This window comes from Oryctolagus cuniculus, chromosome 16 (assembly GCF_964237555.1).
Source record: "Oryctolagus cuniculus chromosome 16, mOryCun1.1, whole genome shotgun sequence".
Taxonomy (NCBI): Eukaryota; Metazoa; Chordata; class Mammalia; order Lagomorpha; family Leporidae; genus Oryctolagus; species Oryctolagus cuniculus.
The window spans coordinates 22,504,119-22,531,636 of NC_091447.1; positions in this window are offsets into that span (position 1 = coordinate 22,504,119).

Consider the following 27,518-nt stretch of genomic DNA (forward strand, 5'->3'; position numbering starts at 1 on the left):
AGTTTCCCAAAGGGTGAGAAGGATCCAAGTATTTAAGCTATCACCTGCTGCCTCCCAGGGTGCACCTTAGCTGGGAGCTGGAATGGAAATGGAGCTGCTACTTAAACCCAAGAACTCTGAGATGGGACACAGGATTCCCAGGTGGCACCTCCACCACCGTGCCAGGTGCCAACCACATCTCACAGTTATGGCAGTCCTCTAAGGTTAAAGGACAATGCCAAGTTGAGGTTAGATATTGCATTCCAAAAGTGACCAAATGATGTATCCTAAGAAGCTTCTGTTCTGCTGTGGAAAACAGTGTGGAGATTTCTTAAAAAAAAAAAAAATAGAAATAGACTTGCCATATGATCCAGCAATCCCACTCCTGGCTATATACCCAAAAGACTTGAACACGTTGTGTCAAAGAGATACCTGCATCACCATGTTCATAGCAGCACTGTTCACAGTAGCCAAAATTTGGAGTCCACCAAGGTGTCCATTATCAGAAGAACTAATAAAGAAAATGTATATATACACAATGGAATATTATTCAGCTATAAAAAAGAATGAAATCTACCATCTGCAGCAAAATGGACAAAACTGGAGTATATATCATGTTGAGTGAAATAAGCTAGACCTGGAAAGACAAATACTGCATGTTCTCCCTTATATATGGGAACTAAAATTTTTGTTTTGTTTTGTTTTGCTTTTTTTGTTTTGTTTTGCTTTTTATTTGACAGATAGAGTTAGACAGTGAGAGAGAAAGACAGAGAAAGGTCTTCCTTCCGTTGGTTCACCCCCCAAATGGCCACCATGGCCGGAACTATGCTGATCAGAAGCCAGGAGCCAGGTGCTTCCTCCTGGTCTCCGACTCCGGCACAGGTGCCCAAGCACTTGGGCCATCCTCCACTGCCTTCCCGGGCCACAGCAGAGAGCTGGACTGGAAGAGGAGCAACCGGAACTAGAACCCGGTGCCCATATGGGATGCCGGCGCAGCAGGCGGAGGATTAGCCAAGCGAGCCACAGCACCTACCCCCGGGAATTAAAATTTAAAAGAAACAACCAAGAAGAAAAAAAGAAGAAAAGTATCTGTTTGTATCAGTGTTGCTGCAAATATAGGTTTTTTGTTTTTTGTTTTTGTTTTTGTTTTTGACAGGCAGAGTTAGACAGTGAGAGAGAGAGACAGAGAGAAAGGTCTTCCTTTTTCCATTGGTTCACCCCCCAAATGGCCACTGCGGCCGGCACACCGCGCTGATCCGAAGCCAGGAGCCAGGTGCTTCTCCTGGTCTCCCATGTGGGTGCAGGGCCCAAGCACTTGGGCCATCCTCCACTGCCTTCCTGGGCCACAGCAGAGAGCTGGCCTGGAAGAGGAGCAACCAGGACAGAATCCGGCGCCCCAACCAGCACTAGAACCTGGGGTGCTGGCGCCGCAGGCGAAGGATTAGCCTATTGAGCCGCGGCACTGGCCACTGCAAATATAGTTTTGTAAAACTTTGTTTTATACCTTTGTGAAACCAATGGTTTAAAATGTTATATTACTATAGTTCTAATGATCTGTGATTACTTTAAAAATTTGCTGTATATGGCTGAAATGGTCATTTTTCTATTAAATTGTTGTTTTAGTTGTTGTTTGTGATCCCACTAAACTACAATCTTTTTGCTTTTTACTTGTTAAACTTCTTATTTGGCAAAGTATTAAACCTTTCTACTGTATATAAATTTAAAATATATTATCTCAAAAACTAAGAAAGAAAAAAAGGGAGAAGGAGGGTTGGAGGGATGGGGGCTGGGAGGAAAGGAGGGAGGGAGGGAGAAAGGGAATATTATTATCTTAGAATTGTATCTACAAAGCACATTGAGTCTGTTAAAAACTAATTAGAATCTAAATAAAAAATGTAAAAACAGGAAAATAACCACAAAAAAAGAAACTTGTGTTTTATACATCCATACGCTGGCCACCTCTTCTGAAAACACACACCATTTTATACGAGGAGAAATGCATTGAGTTTCCAGGAAAAACACTTAAAGTCCGTGTCCATATGATTTTATATTTGTATCTTAGCATACAGAAACATCAAAACCTCAAAACTCGTTTAATAAGTGATTTTTTTGTATAGCAATTATATCACAATAAAACCTGAAAAAGAAAAAGAAAAAGAAAAATTACTTTCAGTCTTAGAATGGGAAGATAACGACTGTAAACATTTGGACTGCACTCTGGCAGACATTAATCTGTGGCTCTCTCTCGAGTGGTAAGCATCTACAGTTGTATCTACTTCTCTCCAGATTTGTCTCTGACAGCTTGGGGCTCCCACTGATACTGCACCTGTGCCAGTTGTTTAAGATTCATTTTGGTTGGTCAGAGTCAGTGCTGTGCACGTTGATAAATACCTTGAAAATCACCTGGTGTCTGTTTAACAAAAGGGGAGTCAGTCTGTCCACACTGGTGTGTATGTCTGTGTGTGACTTACTGTGGTTGGTTTTGCAAAAGGCACATCGTTGTCATGGCTAGAGAATTCAGTTGTGCTGAAAGTCTGCAATTCAGTGATCCGCTCTTGTGTTTTGGGGCATTTTGAATTGTTTTCAGTTTGAGTTTTTAAATTCCTCTATCATGCTGTTTTATATTTTTGACCTTTTCTTTTTCATTTATTATTTTTTGTTGATTACATTTTGTTTCTCTAGTTTTTTTTTTTTTTTTCAAAAGCTTTATGTTTTTAAAGGCAGAGTGATGAGAGAGCAAGAGAGCGAGAGAGAGCGAGAGAGAGGCTGAGACACAAAGGTCTTTCACTCCCTGGTTTACTCTCCAAGTGACCATAGCAGTAGGGCTGGGCTAGGCTGAAGCCAGGAGCCTGGAACTCTGGGCCATCTTCTGCTACCCTCACAGGTGAATTAGCAGGGAGCTAGATTGGAAACAGAGGTGCCAGGTCTCAAAACGGGATGCCAGCATCCTAGCAACAGCTTAATATGCTGCACCACAACACCAGCCCCTCCACCAGCAGTGTGAAAGTTCTGTACTTAGTGTCACCCTCTGGTAGTCATTATATTTTTATTGAAAATATTTGAATCAATTGTTCTCTATCAGCATTAAGATTCAATTGGCTTCTGTTTTTTCTCCACTGCACTTTCCTATGAGAGTAGATATTTCTGCTCTTTTAATCTTTGATTCTCAGTTGATATTTAAATAATCTCAGAATTTAAATTCTTTTCTTTAAATACAATTCGTATTCCTGCTTTCATGAATAATGTTTTCCATTTGCATGCTTTATAATCTTATTAGCAATTGTTTAGCTATTGACTCTGAACTTGACTGTTTCATTGCTCACTGTCATTTCTTTTAAACAATATCTAATATATATTTAAATTCGTTATTTGGGCACCTTTCTCAATAAATTGAAAAACTGTTTTTGAGGACATTTTCCAGAAACAATATGTGAATGATAAACATTTTTAGCACTTGCATGTCAGAAAAAAATCTTTTTCTTTGTTCTAAAGAAAGAATACATAATTTAAATTTTTCTTCGAATGCCTTTACATATTTACTCCAAATATTTTCTGTTTGAGCTTTAATTTGATTTTTTTTCTTACTAAGTTTGCCTTAAAAAAATTACCCATGACTGAACATGTAGATTTTCTTCCTTTGTCTTTCAAATACAAAACCAGGGCCAGCCCCATGGCTCACTTGGCTAATCCTCCACTTGCAGTGCCAGCATCCCATATGGGCGCTGGGTTCTAGTCCCAGCTGCTCCTCTTCCAGTCCAGCTCTCTGCTGTGGCCCGGGGGGTGCATTGGAGGATGGCCCAAGGGATTGGGCACCTGCACCCACGTAGGAGACCAGGAAGAAGCACCTGGCTTCAGGATTCAGATTGGTGCAGCTGCTGCTATAGCAGCCATTTGGGGAAGAACCAATGGAAGGAAGACCTTTCTCTCTGTCTCTCTCTCTCACTGTCTAACTCTACCTGTCAAGTAAGTAAAAAAAAAAATACAAAACCATAGCAAGTGATTTTGTGTGTGACCTGGTAATTGTAATCGACTCATGAAATCCAGATTCACTTTGAATTTCTTTTTTTCATCACAGAAACTTTTGTGTAGTTATTTCTATATTGGAAAGTTGGCTCTAGCATATTTCTATTTTCTTGTTGTCATCTGATCATTCTCAGATTGTATGTCTGCATATTTCTGTTTTCTTGTTGTCATCTCATCATCCTCAACTTGTGTTTCTGGGTCTGTCAACCAAGCCTATTCTTAAAAAAAAGAGATTTATTAATTTCTTTATTTAGAAAGAGAGAGATGGAAAGAAAGAGAGACATTTTCCATCTGCTCGTTCACTCCCCAATGGACACGATAGCCAGGGCTGGGCCAGGCTGAAGCCTGGAGCCAGGAGCTTCATTCAGGGCTCCCATATGAGTGACAAGGGCCCATGTACCTGGGCCATCACCTGCTGCCTTCCACATGCCTTAGTAGGGAGCTAGATCAGAAACAGAGCAGCTGGGACCTGAGCAGGCACCCATATGGGATACTGGCATCATAGGCAGTGGCTTAACCCACTAGGCCACAATGCCGGCCCCTCAACCATGCCTTTTATCTTTCGCTTGTCCGGTATTCTGTATTACTCTTACACTAGCTCTGGGGATGCTCTCAAGCTGGCTTTCCAAACCACAGATTGAGTTTTCTGTGCTCTCGATTTTGCTGTTTACCACTTCACCTGCACTTTACATCTGAATATCCAGTCCCCCTCACTCAAAATCATCCTTTCCTGGAAATCAGTGTTTCCTTGGCAGAGATAAACTGAGACAGACAGAAAGTACAGTGAAATGCTTAATATATGATACTTAATTTCTTGCCACAAATCTCCTTTGTTTTGGGAATTTGACTCTGCGGCTTCTTTGGATCAAATGAATCTTTACCTGTATCTCGTTGATTTTCACCATTGGGGTGAGAGCAGAGATAGATGTTTGTTTATTTTAAAATTCTTTGTCAGCAATTTATAGATCCCTGTTCAAATGTATTTTAGTTCCAGACAAAGAAAGAAATGACAATGGCCTATATTTTCTGTGGTTTTATTTTTGGCGGATAAGGGTTCCAGATGCTTGAGAAGAGAGTGGGAAATAGAGCCAGAAGGGATTTGGCCATCCAGAGCTGCCCCTGCCTGCCTGTGGCTTTCTTCTGTCTCGCTCAGTACCTGGCCTTCCCTGTTGCCCAGGCAACAGCCCATTCACACCTCCCAAGAAGCCCTTGGCACATCTTTTCTCCCTGCTGACAGCTGAGTCTGTGTTGCTCACTCTTGCCTAGGGGCCATGGCTACTCCACACTGGATGTGGGAGACGGCCCCAGGCCATCACAGTCTCTATTGCTGTCATTTCCAGCTGCTCCAGACCAACTTTGCACCCCAGCTGGCCAAGGACACTCTCAGAGGGAGGAGCGTGGCATCACTCATAAAACTGAGATTTGCTCCCTCCCGGGGCACCCTTGGGCTCCAGTCCTTTGTTGGGTCAGTCTGCAGGTGTTAGTGTGGCTGTGCTGGTAACCAGCTTTCTTTGTAGGGAAGTACACCTTTCACTGCCTGACCAGACATTCCATTCCTCACTGTGGTGATCTGCACTGTCAACCAATTCATGGAAAATGAGCTCCTGCTAAAATGTTTTTTAAACTTCATGAAAAATGGAATTGAAAGGTACGTTTATGATGATGCAAAAAGTTTTGAATTCCATGTGTAGTGTTTTCATAACACACATTTTCCATGAATTTTATGAAAGGGCCTCTTATTCTGTGACACTCTTGGCCAGCAGCTGACAGATAGGTTTTCTTTTTTTTCTTTTCTTTTCTCTCTCTCTCTCTTTTTTTTTTTTTTTTTTTTTTTTTTTTGGACAGGCAGAGTGGACAGTGAGAGAGAGAGAGAGAGACAGAGAGAAAGGTCTTCCTTTGCCGTTGGTTCACCCTCCAATGGCTGCTGCGGCCAGCACACCGCGCCGATCTGAAGCCAGGAGCCAGGTGCTTCTCCTGGTCTCTCATGCGGGTGCAGAGCCTAAGCACTTGGGCCATCCTCCACTGCCTTTCCGGGCCACAGCAGAGAGCTGGCCTGGAAGAGGAGCAACCGGGACAGAATCCGGCACCCCAACCGGGACTAGAACCCAATGTGCTGGCGCCGCAGGTAGAGGATTAGCCTATTGAGCCATGGCGCCGCCGACAGATAGGTTTTCACCTGTTTTTTATTTTCATGGGAATTTGCAGAGCTGGGACACATAATCTGAATCAGTAAACCTCTGTGAGGGACATGAAGAGACACACACACACAAAAAAAACCCCATGGAAGAGCCTGTGTTAGTGTACAGGACACAGACATATCTAAAGGCATGATTCAGTCAATCACTGTGACACGTCACCTCTGTGATGTGACCCAGTCACCATCTGTGCGCTGGAGATGGAGGCTTCTCACCTTCTTGATGTTTGGTATCATACAAATATACAAATCCATGGATCCTGAGCTCAAATAACGCTTTTCCACAGATCCTCAGATCTTTCAGCAAGAGCTGCCTTTCATGTGGTTGGATTGTCTCTGAGACCTGAGACTCTCTCCTGGGTGTTCGTTGAAGTCCCAGAAAGAGTTTTGCTCTCACTCCCACCTCCCTTGCTAAGACACAAGCTGAGCTTTACAGTTCAGAAGTTAAGCACATTAGAATATTTATTTAAAGGCAATTGCACTTCCTGCTCTTTCTGGGTAGCTGGGCTCACCATGTCACTAGACCCCCACAGGTGCATTCACATTAAGGTGGCCTAGCCTGCGGAGATACGGTCTCCCTGTGGTTAGCAAATGGTTTCCTCCATAAACCTTTTAGCTCCACAAGTTTGCAACCATTAATTCTTAAGGGTTTTGACAAATCTCCCCGGTTAAATATTAAATAATAAATATGGCCCGGATGGTAACAGCGCTTTGTGAGGTCTGTTTGAAGTGTCCTTTAAAATATTAAATTCAAATAAACGATTGAATCAGAACAAAGGCTATATCTTAAGACAAATTCAGCCAAGTCTCTTTAACCTTTGAGCTTTCGACATAGATTAGAAAGCCAGGGCAACACATGCTTTCATAGCAAATTGAAATGGGATTTTTGAAACAGTTCCTGCAAACACAGGTAACCCAAACCTAGGCTTGATCTGCCTTTGCCATTTTGGGAGAGAGATTTTTGCCATTCGTTGTTTGATAAGAATGGGATTTTTAAAAAATGCTTATGTTCAAAGAAGCAAATCCCTGAAAACACTAGCTTTGGGTGTTATGTTTATTCCTTGTCGATGTCTTCCATATGAAATCTGTTCTGCTTATAATGTCTACCACAGTTGGAGCCTTGAAAAAAATCTGTTTAGTATCTGCCCTTTGCACTCAGCTTATTTTGTTTGATGCTTCCCCTGAGCGATTTGTCTGTCAGCAGTCTTGTTTCTAAGCAGGGAGCCCTGGGGAAGGAGAGACTGGGGAGAACGCCTTGCATTTTAGAAGGTTCTGGACTCCCGACACTTGGCAGGACTTCAGGTAAAGGGTAAATGCAGGAGGAGGACTTGGCTTCCCCAGCTGTGGACAAAGCGTGGAAAGCAGGTCCTGCCTCTGCTCACTTCCACACCCTGTACAAGTGGGGCCATGCCTGCCAGCTTGCCTTCGGGTTTGACACCTTAATCTGATCCACCTGCCTCCATGATGCTGTAGGGTCTCTGGGAGCTCTTGATCCAAACTGCCTGGGACAGTGACTCTAAACCCCACGTTTCTCAGAAGTAAGGTGTGACACAGCTAGCCACAAGGTTTGCAGAATAAAGAAACCATGTCCGAGTGTATGATTGGCTTCATAAGGGCTGAGGAGTATGAGCAGGTCAAAGGCAGATGCCTGTCAAACAGTTCTTGAGTGAACACTTGGTGCATGCAAAGGCTTCAGGAACAAGAAATAGGGCCCCCCCCCCCAAATTTGCTGCAGGCCTTTGTGTCCATCAGGTGGGAGGATGCTCCAAGGAAGGCGGGGTCCTCTTTTGATACACACCCATCCCTGCTCCTCTGCCCCTGCATGCTCCACCTGCTGAACAGGCATTTTCCTGATGGCTCACGTAGGAGAGGTAGAAATTACCCAAACTCATCAAGGGATCTTGAGATCTAGAAAGAGAAGCTGTCCTGGAAACTTGGGAATATGATGGTCATCTTCCCTTTACAAGAGAGAGCTGACATCTTATGGGGCTGCCCTTGATGGAGCCTCATTTGGAGCCCATTGCTGGCGTGTGCTGGGCTGAACTTCTCCTGGAACCAGGGACTGACTTGGGTGTGCACTTCCTTTCTGAACGGTGGCATTGTCCAAAGGCATGGCATTTGGTTTCTGCATGTCCATCTTGTTCGTGCCACTAGGGGTCCTCAGTGGTTTGCTCAGGACAGAGCAAAAGGCAGTTTTTGAGATAGAAACTGCCCAGAAAGAGGGTTCTTCTGAATTCTCTGTTTCAGGCTGTGTATTTGGGGCAAGTTAGGTGAGGACAACATGAAACAAAGTCAGGCCTATGTAGGGGTGTGTCAAGGAGGGGTTGCAGATGACTGCAGGGACTCCAGTCCCATGAGGCCTTCTCAGCAGGGTCCAGAGCTCCTCGCCTCTGGAGGGCTGGGCCGCAGATCCCCTGGCTCCGCTGGCTCCCACCCTATGGAGTGACAGTGCATCTGAGGCTGATTGATGCCTTTTCCCACAGAGGGAAGGCCCTGGGACAGGCAGTGGGGACGCATGGTGCACACTCAAGGTGGATGAGTCTGAAATCAGATGTGGGCAGAGGGGGTATGAATCAAATATGTGAGTTACAGGGCTCAGTACACACATACACAAGTAGTCCTGTGTTGCTGAATGCTGAGGACATGTTCTGAGAACCGTGTCACTGAAGTGACTGCATTGTGGTGTCAATGTCACACATGGTCAGTACTCACACAAATTGAGACAGTCTCTGTGACCATCACTGCATATGTAGCCCATCACTGGCAGAAATAATATGCACACAGCTCATGGCTGTATACGTACATTTACCTGTGCAGACTGCCAGTTCATTTGATTCAAGTGATGTAAGGACCTCACGTTCTCTTCCCAGAACTCAGAAGAGCATGGAGTGTAATCTTGGTGACTGTGACTAATACAAGACTGTTACAAATGGCACTTGCTGTTACCTTGGGAGTGGGTGGGTATAGGGAATAGTGTAGCTCAAATACATCCACTACCAAAGAACAGCTCCCTCCACTGGGGGCCCTGAGTTGTAGAAGAGAGAGGATGTGTAGAAGAAAGGGACCCTCCACTGATGAGTCCTTTGGGAGCGATTTAGCAAATCCTCCAGATGTTAAGATCGTTCTGAAAGGGTGCTTGTTAAATGAATGGATGTAGTTGATAGGATTTCTCTTGACTTACCCGAGCAGGTGCAAGATCCTAGGAAGTTTTGAGATGGTTAATTGAAATGCCAATAGGCCGATAATCTTCTACAGCATAGACCTCACAGAGGGTGACTAGCACACATTCGGGTGTGTATAAACCTTTTTTTAAATATAATTGTTGCTACATTCCACAAAAAATAGGTATCCAAATGGAGATAAGTAAATTAATACATCTGTATTCAATGGATAAGAACTTGTTAACATACCTGTAGAGAAGATTTTTTTCCCCTGGCAGAAAATGTTGTGAGTCTAAGAACAGAGTCAAATTTGAGTTGGTGGCCAGGGCACAGACATAGCCTCATTACAATAGATAAATGCCAGAGTGCTTCTTCCTTAGGGCCTGCCTTTACCTTGACAGTAGAATATCTTTGTGTTTCTACTTAAAGTTACATAAACTGGAAACTGAGACAGATTGCATTGAATTCTTATTAAGGTTTTTACAGAGTTTGCCAAAATCAGATCATCATTAGCCAAGTCCTGCTGAGCTTACTTCCCACTGGAGTTTGCAACCATGAGAAGGTACTTTAGGTCAAGGGAAGCACACACTCTGTGCTAAAATGTGCCCTCCTTGCTGTCTGCCTGGGCACATTTTCACTTAACATTCTCTCAGCTTTCACTAGGTTATTGTCACCTTCTCTGGGGCTGTGTGTCTGTCTCTCTGCTTCCAGGCCAAACTCCTTGCTGCTCCTTCCAAGGAGAGGGATCCTTCTAAGTCACAAATCTAAACTTATGTGGGAACTTCAAAAATTTATGGAAAAATGGAATTAACAGATGAGTTTATGCTGCTACAAAAAGTTTTGAAATCCACATATAATTTTTTCATAATTATCATTTCCCATGAACTTTTGAAGACTCCTCGTACCAGACCTAATATATATGAACTTGGGTGTTCATTTGGCACAGCAGTTAAGCCGCTGCTTGGAATGCCCACATTCCATATTGAAGTGTCTGGGTTCAAGTCCTGGCTCCACTTCCGATTCTTACTTCCTGCTAATGTGCACCCTGGTAGGCAACAGTGATGGCTCAAGTATTTGAGTTCCTTCTGTCCACATGGGAGACCTCCGCTGAGTTCTGGCTTCTGGCTTCAGACTGGTCCCAGCCATTGTGGGCATTTGAGAAGTAAACCAGTGAATGGAAGAGCTCTGTCTGTCTCTTTCTGTCTGTAAGCCTTTCAAATAAACATAAACAAACAATACATGAATGAACTTTATGTGTTTATGCAAATACTGAGTGGTTCTTGGGTTTTGCACCATTTAAAATTGACAGGTACCCTTTATTATAAAGAATTGCACCTGGCTGGCTATCATGACATAACTATGTCTGTGTTCTATCTAGTGAACTGATGAACTGACGCAGGCATTGCCTCTTTAACTTCCAGTATACTAACATTTGACCAGTTTTCAAAGCACAGAAGAAAACTGACCAGATTTTTGGTTGGATAGAATATTCTGACACCAAGTTCTTACAATTCCATGGATATAAAAATCAGTTGGCCTACAATTTAATTTGCTATTAAAAATACCTCTTCCCTCTGAAGAAGTAAAATTATCCTACTTCATCCCCACATTAAAAAGCAACACAGTCACTAAAACTGTTACATATTATATTTGTCTTGTATGAGAAGTTGAAGAGCATTTTGTGTTGAACTGTGTCACCAGCTGCAGTTTTCATTTCCATTATGGTGGCCTACAGCAGGAGACACTGCGCTGAACTGCCTTTCTTGAGATGTCTCAGGCCCCGGTGGAAGGAGCATCCATTAAGGAGCTCAGTAGATCCTCCTCTTCATCAGGGCACAAATAATACTAACACACCTTGACTCATTCATTCATTCATTCCATCCTAAAAAATAGGTATCAAAATTTATTTTTATTTCAAGCACACCATGACAAGGAACAATTTTCTCAGAGCTCACATGGTATGCTGATTATTTACTCTACCGAAGAGCCTTGTTCAAACTACCCTTGAGCCAGAGGCAGTAGGCAGGGGGCAGGCAGAAGTAGTTTCTATAAATGATGTTTGGAATAGCAGTCATCAGCAGTGCCAGGACTTGGGAGGCAAGTGAGGCATTCAACTCAGGCTCGATATTAAGGGAGGCTTCACTATCCATGATGAACAAAATGTTAAAATTTATTTGATTTATTTTGATTACTGATTTTTGTGCTCCTTTAAATTTTATTTTTAATTTTATTTTTTGTTTCATTTTTAATTGGAAAAGAGTGACTGTATACATTGACAGGACACAGTGTGATGTTTTGATACATGTATACATAATGGAATGATCAAATCAAGCTAATCAACAAATTTGTTACTCTCACACACTTTCTTTTGTGGAACAAACATTTAAAATCTACCCTTTTGGCAATTTTGGAATATATAGTTGGACAGTGGATCTCAGCATAACTTACTCCTCCTAAGTGAAAGTTTATTCCCTCTGACCAGCCTGATCCCCTCCCTGCTTCCTCATGGCCTCCAGTACCCTCCGCTCCAATCCCTACTTCTGGGAGTTTGACTTCTTGGATTCCACATACAAGTGAGCTCATGCCATATGAGTCTTTATGTCTTTCAAGTGAGCTCATGCCATGATGTCTTTCAGTTTCATCCGGTAGTCACAAATGGCAGGATTTTGTTCTTTTTTTAAGGCTCTGTATGTATATCCTTGTATTCCACATTTAAAAAATCCATTCATCTGTTGATGGTCATTTATAAGTACAGAGTAAGGGGCCGGTGCCGTGGCTCACTTGGTTAATCCTCTGCCTGCGGTGACGGCATCCCATATGGGTGCTGGGTTCTAGTCCCAGTTGCTCCTCTTCCAGTCTAGCTCCTGCTGTGGCCTGGGAAGGCAGTGGAGGATGGCCCAGGTGCTTGGGCCCCTGCACCTGCATGGGAAACCAGAAGGAAGCACCTGGCTCCTGGCTTCGGATTGGCATAGTTGCGGCCGTGGCGGCTATTTGGGGGTGAACCAACGGAAGGAAGACCTTTCTCTCTCTCTCACTAACTCTATCTGTCAAAAAATAAAATAAAATAAAATAAAAGGAAGTACAGAATAAGGCCGGTGCCGTGGCACAGTGGGTTAAAGTCCTGGCCTGAAGCGCTGGCATCCCATATGGGCGCCGGTTCTAGTCCCAGCTGCTCCACTTCTGATCCAGCTCTCTGCTATGACCTGGGAAAGCAGTAGGGGATGGCCCAAGTCCTTGGGCCCCTGCACCCACGTGGGAAGCCCGGAGAAAGCTCCTGCCATTGCGGCCATCTGGGGAGTGAACCAGCAGATGGAAGACCTCTCTGTTTCTACCTCTCTCTCTGTTTTCTACCTCTCTCTGTAACTCTGTCTTTCAAAGAAATAAAATCTTTAAATCTTCAAAAAAAAAAAAAAAAAAGAAGTACAAAGAGTCATAAGTACCTATTATGAACAGCCACTTGCTAACAAGTTTGATTAACCACATCCTTTAAACTTTACACCTGAGGCTGGTGTCTCATTCTTCTTTCCCAGTCCTGACCTTGCCAGCAGGCAGACCTTGGGACTGGCTGAAGATGGTGGAAACCCTGGGATGGCTTCTCTCTTCCTGATCTCCTGGGCTCCTGTTTGAATGAATTTTATCTATCCAGGAATAAAGCAATTTGTTCCACAATAAGAGTCTAGGCTTAATATGTTAAGAGAAAGAAGAGTGATTTAATTTACACTAATGAGCAAATGACTAGTGTCAGTTTTTTCCAAGGATCAGATTTAGGATAAAGATGATGAGCAAAGAGACCATGTAAATGTGTGTGCTCTAATGGGGAGAGCTGGCGGCAAATAAGACAGACACAGACTTGTTACAATCCAGGTCACTCCCAGGTGGCAGAAGTAGCCAATCTTCAGCTCACAGAGGCAGAGGCTAATCACTGCCACATTTTTGGAATAAATACAGATGCCCCTCAACTCACAATGGGGCTGCATTCCCCATACACCCATCGTAAGCTGAGTGTATCATACATTGAAAATGCACTTAACATGCTTGACCTACTAAATATCGCAGCTCAGGAACACAGCACACCATAGAGTGTTGGTTGCTTCCCCTCATGATTGTGGGCTGCTTGGAGATCCTACCACATATCACTAGCACAGGAAGAAATCACAATTCAAACTTCAGAGCAAGGTTTCTACTGAGTGCCTATGACCTTTGCGCCATTACAAAGTCAAAAAATCCTGAGTTGAGTCGTCATCAGTCAGGCACTGTCTGTATATGTGATCTTCTTCAGGAGGGGTGCCATGAGCACACCTTTGTCTGTCCTTCATAATAAAGCCAGTTTCCGAGGACAAGAACAGAGAATTTTAGAGTTAATGGTGCATATCTGTCCATGACCAACCCTAGCTGTACTTAGAAATCAGAGCCCATCATACCATTTTGAAATCACAGTGTTGCCTTGAAGTGAAACTGATCAGCCTCAGATCTTTACCTTCAAAGAAATGCTAGTACTCTGTGTAAAACTCTCAGATTTTTGAAAGATAATTCCTTATAAATATAGTGATTATGCCCTTAAAAATTGAGTTTGTCATATTTGTCCCCACAAAATGTTTTTAAAATTTCATCTTATTGCCCCCATAGTTTGATCAAGAGAGTATTAAGGCAATCCAATTGTACATTGTTTATTCTAAATATACTGTATTTTAGGCAAACTGAAATGGACTTTTTTGTAATATCCAGCAACCCCGAACATACACACCAATGTCCAATGTTGGCCAAGTCAGGAAAGCTGAGCCCTTACCTCAAGACTAATACCCATCTAAATCCCAAGAATAAGTAGCTGACAAAGATAATTTTCATAGATTAACATTTTTCACCTGGGTTTTATATTTCTGGAAGAAATATACACTGCATTGGTTATGCATTGATCAAACTTTTATTGTGCCAGCTGTACTTCATAGACCTGAAAAAGTGATTCAAGCAAAACAAAAGAGAACATAAAAGCACAACTATAATGGTTTTAAATCCCAAAGAGGCAATTACAAGTTTGATTCCAGTGATGCAGCTGGACTCCATTGGAAAACTAAACACCTTATCCATATTAAGTAGTTATGAAGGCTACGGCTCAGGATGTAAATAATAAATTTGCACTGCAGTCAGATTTGCAAAGTACAGCCCTTTTAATAAGTGGAAAGAATATGGTAATAAATTTCACACTAATTCATGTGCAAAGGAGAATTTTAAAGAGTTCAAATGAGTTAAGACAGGTAAAGAATGTGAGGTATGAAATAACTAATCATTGGGATAAAACAAATGAAGAAAAATTAGAATGATGTGCACAGGATTGGATTGTAACTCTCACCACTTGGAGCTGGGTACAGCCTAATGCAGCCTTTTGTATGCATGATGTTTCTTTGCCTCTCTTTAAAAGAAAAATGAAAGTAAATGGGGCATTGTGCTGCTTCCCAAATTATTCACAAAAGCCTAGGACAAGACACTTATGGAACTGATTATTGCATGGTTTAGAATATCTCTCATCCCAAATTTTTATACCTAGAAATGAGAAAAGTGTGGTATCCATACAAAATTTCATCCTGCTTTAAGCAAGGAAGCTGGGCCCTTCCAAGCTCCCCTCTGAGTATTCCAAAGATGCTCATTAATTTATTAACCTGCCGAATGTTCAGCATTTATTACATCAGGTACCATAGGTGCAAACATCAGAACACACTGCCTTAAACCTCAAATGCCATGAATTAATGGGAAGATAAAAGGGAATATAATTAATCCCAGTAAAAAATACTAAGTACAGAAATTGAGAGTATGAGGTTGCATAGAGAAAATCTACTCCACTCTTCAAATTATTAAAGGACTTCAGACAAAATCTTACTAGAAGAATGACACTTGAGTAGTTTAAAAATAATATTAAGTTGTTTTTGTTACAAAATTTGCTGTTTGTAGCTAATTATCAAAGACTGCTCAATGTTGTCTGTTTCCTTGATGTGCCATTCACAAAAATTGAACCCAATTCTTACCAAGTGATGAGTACCTATGGCCTTTCAAATAAATAAATAAAAATTTATTAGAATAAAATATAAAATTGGATTCCTTCTTCATGCCAAATGTAATGTGAATTTAAGATTTAATATAACAAAGCAAAAATTTAAATGAAGCAAATACAGGGCAGTATGTTATAAAGTTGGAGTAGGAAAAATATTCTTTTCAAAAAATATTTATTTATTTGGAAGTCAGAGTTACAAAGAAAGACAGAGATCTTCTATCTGCTGGTTCACTCCCCAGATGGTCACAATGGCTGAGGTTAACCCAGGACAAAGCCAGGAGCCAGGGGTTTCATCTGGGTCTCCTACATAGGCGGAAGAGGTCCAAACACTTGGGCCATCTTCTGCTACTTTTCCCAGGCCATTAGCAGGGAACTGGATTGGAAATGGAGCAGCCAGGACACAGACCTTTGCCCATAAGGGCTGGCATTGCAGATGGAGGGCAGCTTTAACCTACTGCACCACAATGTTGGCCTCATGAAAAATATTCTTAATTCCTAAAAAAAGCCACAAGCCCTGTAGGAAAAATACAGACAATTTTCATATTAAAAGTTTAAAAAAATTATGAAAAGACAGCCACAGATTGCAGAAGATGTTTCTCACTTGTATAACCAATACCGGATTAACATCCAGAATATGTGGTATTTACAATTCATTTTAAGAAGAAAATTTAAAAATAGGAAAATGGGTAAAGAAATCAAAGAGTAAATAAACACACAAAAAGATGTTCAACCTGTTCAGTAATCAGGAAAACAAAAATAAGACTGCAGATTTCACACCTGTCAGACTGGCAAAGAGAGGAGAAGATTAACAAGAGCGTGAGAACACAGACATGTTCTTGTACTGTTGCTGGGGTTGTAAACTGGTAGAACCACTTTGAAAAGCAATGTGGCAAAATCTAGAAAGGGGGAAGATGAGCACACTTTGTGAGCAAGCAGTTCCACTTCTTGGCATAAATCCTAGAGAAACTCTCACATGTACACTTTTCATGTCCAAGGGGGACAGATCTTGGCTATGAAAGAGAGTGTCCATTAATAGAAGAATGGGTATATAAGTTGTGGCCTGTTTGTATAATAAGACACTGTACAGCATGAACAGTAATGAAATAGTAGATGATGTGTGAAAAGGGACGCTAACAAAAATGACAAGAGAAAGGAAATGTAAGAAGCTGACCCTGGAGCAGCCATGGATATGGGCTAGGCAGGGAGTGAACAAGGGAGCTAAGAGGCTTCCAGAAGTGTCATGCCATAGCCCTGTGTTGCTAAACCTCCATCTCCTTACACATGCCCACTTCCCTGTGATGTACCTGCACCCCTCATCATGTTGAAGACACCATGATGAACACCTGTATGTTGTGCTCCACGTGGAGATGCCACAAGACCCTCCCAGAGGTCACGACACACACAGAGCCCTGTCCAAACTCTGCCCTGTTTGTATATTCAGTTAGGGCCCTGCCCCATCCATGATAGAGGGGGCAACGAACTGGAGTGGGCCTGATTCTCCTCCCGAAGCTGCCCATATTCACTTTTGAGTGTGAACTATCTCTTTTATCTCTTTAAATGAATTCTGCTCCTATCCTTGCACTTTATCTATGTCTCTGCTTTGAATTTATCTCTTATTCCAAGACAAGAACTTGGGAATACATTCAGCTGGGGACCCCTACTATGCCCTCACAACAGAATTATCAGAAGGAATGGAAGTTCCAGGGGTTAGGATCTGGAGTTTGATGAATGCACAGGCAGGATATGAGCTACAGCTCACACAGAGAAAGGAAGCAAGACCCAAGCTCCATGTATAAAGCTTCCAGCTTCCAAGTCTTTCCTGTCCTCATCATTTGGAAAAACTCCATATACTGGCCTGTCAAAGTGACGGCAAAGGTTTCTTCTGAGAGGGAAGAAGGCAAGCGTTTGAAGTTTTATGCCTGAACCACTCCTGGAAGGGGTCATATGTAAATTAAAAACACAGGGAGAGGGGATTGCATTGCAGCATAACAAGTTAAGCTATTGTCTGCAATGCCAGCATCCCATATGGGAGCAGGATTGAGTCCCAGCTGCTCCATTTGTGATCCAGCTCCCTGCTAATAATCCTGGGAAAGCAGTAGAAGATGGCCCAATTCCATGGGCTCCTGCACCCATATGGGAGACCCGGATGAAGCTCCTGGCTCCTGGCTTCTGCCCTGGCCATCCCTGGCTATCGTGGCCATTGGAAAGTGAATCAGTGCATAGAAAAATCTCTCTCTCTCTTTCTCTCTCTCTCTCTGTAACTCTGCCTTTCAAATAAAATAAATCTGAATTTAAAAAAGAACTAAAAAAAAAAAAAACACAGTGGGGAAACTCCATGTTGAACAAGCAACATATAAATTATCATTCCAGAGTGAGGAGGAAATCATGAGAATTTTAGTGAATGAGTCCGTTTACCAGTCACAGACACTCAGTGAAGGAGATACTATAGGCTGAACTTTAGAATGAAGGACACTGGAACCATAAAGACCCCGAAGAATGATGAAGTGGTGAGGGGAAATGTAAAGGTAAAGCTAAATGTAAAAATGACCATAAAACAAAACTCTAACAGTAACTAAATGAGAGATGGGATAGTTAAAAACAAACTAGAACATGAGGTTGGGATACCATGGAGAGCTGGGAATGAGAAATTGGATTTAAAGCTTCCCAAAGCCACAGATAAACAATGAGACATATCCCTGAGCTTCAGACTTCACAATGTGATGTAGACTTGTTAACTATGCCAGCAAGTCACAAATAATCTAAGCTCATTTGGCCCATTTGAATGTACTGTTTTATGTCATTATTCATTTTTATACAAACTTCCATATTGATATTAGAAACTAAGAGAGCGTCTCAGTCCATTTTGTGTTTCTAAAATAAAATACTTGAGATTGGGTATTTAAAAAAAAGTGGTTGATTTGCCTCCTGAATCTGGTGGCTGGAAAATTCAAATCATCACACTGGTATCTTGCATGGGCTGTGTCACAACATGGCAGTGGCATCGCCATTGTGGGAGTGTGTGCAAGAGTGCTCGCATAGTGATAGAGGAAGCAAGAGAGCAGAGAGGGGTGGGCTTGCTCTTTCATAGCCACCTGCCCTCTCGGGGACTGGTCCCCTTCTGCAAGCTCAGCAGGAGTCCTCCACAAGGGTGCTCTTGACTCAGTCATCTCCCGTTTTGTCTCACTGTCTCTCAATACTGTTGCACCTGGGACCAAGCTTCAGCGTAACAGTGACACATCACATCCAAACCAGAGAAGGAAGGCTATGAACACAGGAACTAAGGTTTCAACCCAAAATGTAAATCCAAGGAAAGAATTAATAAGCTAGTGAAAGGGAGAACAAAAATTAATATACGGAAGATAAATATGCAGAGAATTAATGAAATCAACAAAAACCCAGTTCTGAGAAAATGAGAAAAAAGGGAAAGAAATAAATAATACTACAAAGGCAGAAAGGCCATGATCACAATGTAAATAGGTATATCATAAGAGAATATCTTGAAAATATTTATGACAATAAAGGCATTTAAAAATTGTAGACAAATTTGGAAAATTTGAAAAATCACTAATCAGCTTGAAATTTTTAGGAAACTCATATTCTCAAAGGATTTACATCTTAACTTTTTGAGAGACAGCAACTCATTTTGATTAATACTCATCAAAGGCACCATACCCAGCCCTATCTAGAGTCAAGGGAAGGAAAACAATTATTTTATCCAGTTGTTCCAGAAACCAAAACAAGAGGAAGAGTGCCTCCCCCCTCTTGTCTCTATTAGTCTGCAACAATTCTAAATTTGTGTGATATAAAATATATCAAAATTTATAAAGCAAAAATAAGATAAATAAAGCTAACCAGGGCAAGGCTACATTAACCTGTTCATTGAACAGGCTCAACTTATTTATATAGACAGTATTTGCTAAAAGAAGGCAGGTGTCCCAGGTTTGAAGATAAGGGTAAAAAAAGTCTGTCACATTACTTCAACAGTGCTGGGATGTTACACGTGGAGATATGATCCTTTCAGAATTTTTAATCATGGGTTTTTTGGACATCTGAAAGCAGAGCCCTATTACCACTGAGGACAACATGGAGGTGGGGGCTGAGAAGTGAAGGGCATTCAGGGAGGTGGAACTAATTTTCTCTTCAATCTCTTTGTGTACAGGTTGTCAGGTTATACCTAGAATCTACACAGTTTTCCATACTCATATTTGTCCATGCTTTGTCATGTTTGACTTACAAATCCACATACACTTTTTTTTTTTTTTTTTTTGGACAGGCAGAGTTAAACAGTGAGAGAGAGAGAAAAGTCTTCCTTTTCTGTTGGTTTACCCCTCAAGTGGCTGCTAAGGCTGGTGTGCTGCAGCCGGTGCGCTGTGCTGATCCTAAGCCAGGAGCCAGATGCTTCCTCCTAGTCTCCCATGCGGGTGCAGGGCCCAAGCACTTGGGCCATCCTCCACCACACCCCCGGGCCACAGCAGAGAGCTGAACTGGAAGAGGAGCAACTGGGACAGAATCCGACGCCCCGACCGGGACTAGAACCCAGGGTGCTGGTGCCACAGGTGGAGGATTAGCCAAGTGAGCCGCGGCGCCAGCCCACATACACTCTTACACTTGCCTAGTCATTCCCAAACACCGGGTAGAATGATTGTTCTTTGATGTCACACTTAGGATCTTCTGGGCCGTGGAATTAACATTTACAACGGTTTCTACTCTATCAGGCAGCATCCAGCAATGACACCTCATATCCTATGACCAGCTAATTGTCTAATAAAACTAAAATATCCAGAAAAACCCTTTCCTGTCATTATTGCATACTACTGCCTTTTGAAAATACACATTGCAGGTGTGCATGCATTGAGCTAATGAAAACTTTGGGGACTTTCAAACTCAGAAAGTTACTTCCTGAAGTATTATCTAGTGTAGTTAAGATTAAAGTATTATCTAGTGTAGTTAAGACTGGTCTGTAGGAATCAAAAGTTGCTAACAAATACCACAAGCTCCGAGACAGAATAAATTATTTTACCATGTCTCCTTTCTTCAGTACTGCTTGGAAGTAGTGTAGGAGCTTTAAACTCAGGCAAGGAGTCTGCCCTTCAGCCCATCTCCATGCATGAGAAACTTGCCTGATGCGTGCTATCCCTGGAAAGTACAGTCTAGCCATCAAGAGGTTTGTTCTTGCAGTATAGAAGACCTGAGTGCAAATCTTGACTCTGCCGTTCACTGGTTGTGAGCTGTTGCATGAGGCATTGAACTCTGAGGCTCAGTTTCCCTCATGTGTAATGAGAGGAAATTATTTCCATTCCAAAGGGTCCTTGGTTAGAATAACTCCTGTGAAATCCAGGGCTGGCAAGCAGTGAGTTCAAAGTCAGGTAGGTGTTACTATCCAGAGCTCCCCTGCGGGGCCTGGATGAAGGCTTTCCTGGGGAGGAGAGGTGTCTGAGGTCAATTCGAGGTAGTGCTTTAGGGCACAGGTGGTTCTGTCTACAGCATGGTGATTGTCACACAGCCTTCTGGCTGCTGCTTAAGTCTCAAGAAGAGACTTGTTTACAACCCATTGTACCAAGAAGGGGAGAGGGAGGGAGGGAGAAAAAGAGAGAGAGAAACACTCACACGCACTGGCTCACTCAAATCCCTGCCACATTTGGCAAGGTCAAAGGAAGTAGGCAGAATTCAATCCAAGTCTCCCACATGAATGTCAAGGACCTATCTACTGAAGCTATCTGCTATCTCCCAGGAACTGTGTTAACAAGAAGCTAAGATTGGGAGCAGAACTGGGACTCTAACCCAGGTCCTCTGATACAGGATGGGGCATCCCAAACAACATCTTAACCACTGGCCCAAGATCCACCTACACCATTTATTTTTTTCCCCTTCCCTATATTTGTCTCTCATCTATGTCATTCTTAGTATATGACTGGCCACCTAATGTAAGTCATAGGTCACTTAATGATGGAGACACATTCTCAGAAATGTGTTTTCAGCTGATTTTATTGTTGTACAAACATCACAGAGTGTAAGATGACTGTGTCACTAGGAAATACGATTCTATGGGACTGAAATGTTATGCAATGCATGGCTATGTTTGGATTTAGCATTAGTTGGGCTTTGCCCAACTTTTATAGGGTATAACACATAGAATAGACCTTTTGTACTTTTGTGTCATCTTTTTTGTCTTCCATTATCCAGAATTTCTCCTTGGATATCTCTACCCAAACCTTCTTATTTTCTGTGTAATGCTTACTGTTTGCTATAGTTGTTGCTGATGTATGTCTAATCACCTGCTATCTTCTTTTTTAAAAATATTTATTTATTTATTTGAAATTCAGAGTTACACAGCAAGAAGGAGAGGCAGAGAGAGAAAGAGAGAGCGAGGTCTTCCATCTGCTGGTTCACTCCCCAATTGGCTGCAACGGCTGGAGCTATGCTGATCTGAAGCCAGGAGCCAGGAGTTTCCTCTGGGTCTCCCACATGGGTGCAGGGGCCCAAGGATTTGGGCCATCTTCCACTGCTTTCCCAGACCATAGCAGAGAGCTATAAATAAATAAATAAATCAGAAGTGGAGCAGCCGGGACTCAAACTGGTGCCCATATTGGATGCCAGCACTGCAGGCAGCAGCTTTACCTGCTACGCCACAGTGTCGGCCCCGTCATATGCTATTTTCTTTTGTTTGGCTCACCAATATATGTTCTATTTTTTCACCTTTTATTTAATAAATATAAATTTCCAAAGTACACCTTTTGAATTATAGCGGCTTTTCCCCCCATAACCACCCTCCCTCCTGCAACATCCCATCTCCCACTCCTTCTCCCATCCCATTCTTCATCATGATTCATTTTCAATTATCTTTATATATAAAAGATCAACTTTGTAGATACTAAGTAAAGATTTCAACAGACTGCACCCACACAGACACACAAAATATAAAGTACTGTTGGAGTAGTAGTTTTACCGTTAATTCACATAGTACAACACATTAAGGACAGAGGTCCTACATGGGGAGCAGGTGCACAGTGACTCCCGTAACATCAGTAATCACTCAAGGCTCTTGTCATGAACTGCCAAGGCTATGGGAGCCTCCTGAGTTCGCCAATTCTGATCTCATTTAGACAAATCCATAGTCAAAGTGGAAGTTCTCTCCTACCTTCAGATAAAGGTACCTCCTTCTTTGATGGCCTGTTCTTTCCACTGAGATCTCACTCACAGAGATCTTTCATTTAGGTCATTTTTTTTTTTGCCACAGTGTCTTGGCTTTCCATGCCTGCAAAACTCTCATGGGCTTTTTAGCTAGATGCGAATGCCTTAAGGGCTGATTCTGAGGCCAGAGTCACATGCTGTTTTCTTAACCATGATGGCTTTGCAGATCTAACAGTCAACATCAGCTCTAATGGAGTGAGGCTTTTGCATTCACTGTTCACTTCTCTTCCCTGCTGATATAGTCTTGAAAATCACTGTAAGAGTTGTGGCACAGCAGGTTAAGGATTAAGCCACCATTTGGGGCCCTACATCCCATATAGAAGTGTCTAGGATGAAGTCCTCTCGCCACTTCCACTCCAGCTTTCTGCTTATGTGCACTCAAGAAGGGCATCAGGCGACAGCTCTCCCATTCATAAACTTATATTTTAATTTCATTTTCTATGAACTTTAAAAAATTCTTATTTTTATTTATTTGAAAGGTAGAGATACAGAGAGAGAGATAGAGAGACAGACAGACAGACAGAGACACAGACAGAGTGAGATCTTCCATCTGCTAGTTCCTTTCTCAAATGCCCAGGCCAGGATAAAGCCAGGAGTCGGGAACTGCATCCAGGTCTCCTACATGTGTGGCAGGGACCCAACTACTTCAGCCATCACTTGCTGCCTCCCAGGGTGCATGTTAGTAGGAAGCTTGACAGGCATCAGAAATGTTGGAACTCAAACCAGGCACTCTGCAAGAAGTTTGAATTTGGAGTGGAAATGAGGCCCAAACCCATGGGCAAGGCACTAATTTACATATTTTATTTTACATATTGTCTTATTAATGGGATTCAGGCAACAGAGTCAGTTTTTTAGGTTTATTTATTTATTTGAAAGTCAGAGTTACAGAGAGAGAGGGTGAGGCAAACACATACACACACAGATACAGAGATCTTCCATCCAGCAGTTCACTCCCCTATTGGCCATAATGGCCAGGGCTGGGCCAGGCCAAAGCCATGATCTGGGAGCTTTATCCTGGTCACTCTAATTCTTAACCATTCTTTCTATTTACTTTATTTTTATTAGTGTTGTTTTAAGTAGAAAAATCATAATTTGTATGTATTTATGTGCAAATATGATGTATTGATCTATGTACACAACTTGTAAAGATTGAATTGAGCTCATTAACATATCTATCATCTGATGTATTATCCACCTATTTTTGTGGTGAGACATTTGAAATTTTTTCTCAACAAATTTGAAATATACAATATATTATGATGGTCACTCTGATGCATGTTACATCTGAAAAACTTATTCCAGCTGTCTACCTGAGAGTATGTGTCCTTTCATAATATTATATGAGACATTCTTTACATTAAACCATAAACTTGAACTACTCAAGCTGAACTAGCAGTATTACTATTATTCCTTTGCTTTCTTTCTCACCAAGGTTTTCTGTCTTTTAAGGTATCTTTTGAAATTCTTAAAGAAACAGAATTTTAAAAATCAATTTGTGCATGCAGTGCATTTAGGAATGTATTTGGAAATGAAAAGTCATGCAGATAATTATCAAGGGTCACAGATCTGAAGATAATTATAAAAACACCACCTCATGACTATGATGCAGCAAGTGAGAGCAGCTGGTGAGGGAGAGACATTTGTTTTCCTTTCCTGCTTGAAATCTAAGGATATTTATTTATCTATTGACTTGTTTGTTCATTTATAGCCAGACTGAGAATTTTCATTCAAATTTGTGGTATTTAATTTAGGAATTGGATGGGTGGGATCACAAAATAATCACAGTCTTTAAAAGCAAATTTCCCATTGTCAGACGACCAAATTAACTGGCGTGAATGAATGACAAATTGTGAAACAGTTGATGACACCAGTTGCCAAATAGAGCTCCATTCAGATAATAACTTAGTGTTCAACACATTTGAGCACAGATTATATGAAGTCTTTATTTAGCCAAAGCAGAGATCAAGATTGTTATCCTACTTTTATTTTCTTGAGGATAATGCGATTATTATAATAATTTGACAATAGTGGTGTGAACAGCTTCTGGGCTCCGCTCTCTAGGAAGTGCATGCATTTTGCCTGTGAATGATAGGACTGTATGGTAGAACACGATGCAGGGTTAGAGGCCCTTCCTTCTCTCTTCTCTGCTTGTGTTTGTTCCTATTTCCTTTTCAAGACCCATTGTGGGACAAATGGTGAACGCAAAAGTAAAGTGATGTTTGCAAGGCTGCACAGTGAAGGCAGAGCCAGCTTCTAGGATTCTCCACTTTTCTGGTTTTTTCATTAAAAAATAGCTAGAGGTTAAAGGTTTTATTCAATTGATGTTTTTTTAAAGGAAGATCTAGAGAAGAAATAACTTGCCAGCAGGATTGAAGTTTATAGAAGAGATTGTAGTTTATATAGGGTATGTGGCTGTTGTGTATTCTAGGTTGTTGTCTTCTGTCTTTTTAAATTTATAATAGTTTTAAATTTACAAAACAAAAATTGTGAAGTCATGCAAAGAATTCTCATATATTCCACACCCAGATTCCCCTATTATTAATACCTCATATCAGTGTATTTGTCCCAATCTAGAAACCAATCCACCTTTCCCTATTGTTAGCATCTCATATTAAAATCTATCTGCCACAACTGATGGACCACATACAGCTTCCACTCCTTTCATCCCTCCAGCCCCTCCCAGCCACTAATAATCAACACTCTGTGTTCAGACTTTTTAAGAACTCCCACATATGAGGGAGAACGTGCAGTATTTGCCTTTCTGTGTCTGGCTTATCTCACATAGGGTCCTCTAGTTGTCCCAACTTTGTTGTGAACAAGCTGTCATTTTTTGTGACTGAACAGTATTCCATTGTGAATGTATACTGCATTTTCTTTATCCATCCATCTCATGGATGGATCTTGGTTAATTCCATTCTTGGCTATTGTGAACAGTTCTTATTCTTTCAGTGATGATCAATTGCTTCCTTGTGTTTTCTAGATATTTCTCATGCCTCATAAGTACATAATCCCTTGTAAATATACACCAATGGTGATACTTTGGGGCTAGTCGGTGCTGTCAGTGCTTATTCCTGAAGAAGAAAGAGTGGGATGTGATCACTGCTTCCACCTGTTGGCCTCTGCCTTTATGCTATTGGAGACTTTCGCTTACCATAGTCCTGATAATTCAAGCGAAGCAGCTTTGTTAGAAATGTCTGCAATATGGCAGTTCACACAGCAGATTTGAGTGGTTAAAGGAGAGCAGGAACATACGTGGTGGATCAGCCCCTTAGCATTGAGAGGAAGGCCACCACTGGGCTTCAGCCAGCTCCGCCCAAAGCTACCTCCACCTGACAGCAAGGAGCAACAATGGTGAAAACCATCTGCCATTCATAAAGAGTCTGGCCATGTATGGAAAGGGTTCTCTTTTATTCTCTTTTATTACCTAGGAATTTCTTTGATTCATTTTTCTTTTTAAAACATGGGTGCATGTTTTCCCCATTTTGCAAGATGAGTATATGCTTTTTCCCATTTGGCTGTTACTTCCATGGACTATATTAATTTCTTTTTTTACTATTATTATTTATTTGACAGTAGAGTTATAGACAGAGAGAAAGGTCTTCCTTCCATTGGTTCACCCCGCAAATGGCCATTACAGCTGGCACTGTGCCAATCCGAAGCCAGGAGCCAGGTGGCTCCTCCTGGTCTCCCATGTGGGTGCAGGGGCCCAAGCACCTGGGCCATCCTCCACTGTCCTCCTGGGCCACGGCAGAGAGCTGGACTGGAAGAGGAGCAACCGGGACTAGAACCTGGTGCCCATATGGGATGTGGGCACCACAGGCAGAGGATTAATCAAGTGAGCCACAGTGCCAGCCCCAGTCTATATTAATTTCAAAATGTTAAATCACCCTTAAGTTTCTGGCTGAACTAATTTTTAGGCTAAGGTTTGGAGACTCATAATTGTTATTTTTATTTAGGATTTTTAAAGTCCATATTAGCAAGTAATATTTACTTTCAACATTCATGGAACTATAATTTAAGATTGTGTTTTAGTGTCAAAGTTTTGCTAACTTATATCACTAAGGGATTTTCATGTCTTACTATGCACTAGAATTTTAAATTACAAAAAAATTCTGTACATATATAGTCTTGCTTACGAAACCACCTGAGCTGAGGAATATGTTTTTGATTTTGTCCATAACTGTTGATATATTCAAATCTTCCTGTTTTCCAGTTAGATTTGCCAATTTACAAATGAAATTATTCATTTCATCTGTATCTTCAAATTGTTTCAAAGATAACAGTGTAAATATTATCATAATATTATATTAATGTTCATTAATAGATGTTAAAGTAAAGCAAAAATAAAGAGATCAAGCCCAAAGAATCCCTGAGCAGATAAAGCCATCAGGGTGTAAGAAGTTACCTCAACCTTACTTGATTTGTAAACATAAGGAAAAACTAACTTGATCTATTTTTTATATATGAATATATTAAAGAAAAACAGAGTTTGAGCTCATCTTGTCAGAATCAGCCAAAACTTATCACTACACAACTAGCAACTTTCCTATGGTTTTATGTAAGCAATCTAGTGCATTCTTGGTTTTCTTCTATGTTCCTTCTGGAAAAATCTCCACGTTGTTCCTTTTGGTAGAACTCCTGAACCACTCTTGGTTTGGAGCTGTCTGCCTTACTTGTGAATTGTTTGCTTAAAAAAACTCTTTAAAAATTTTATTATGCCTCCATTTACTTTTTTTTTTTTTTTTTTTTTTGACAGGCAGAGTGGACAGTGAGAGAGAGACAGAGAGAAAGGTCTTCCTTTGCCGTTGGTTCACCCTCCAATGGCCGCTGCGGCCGGCGCACCGCGCTGATCCGATGGCAGGAGCCAGGAGCCAGGTGCTTTTCCTGGTCTCCCATGGGGTGCAGGGCCCAAGCACCTGGGCCATCC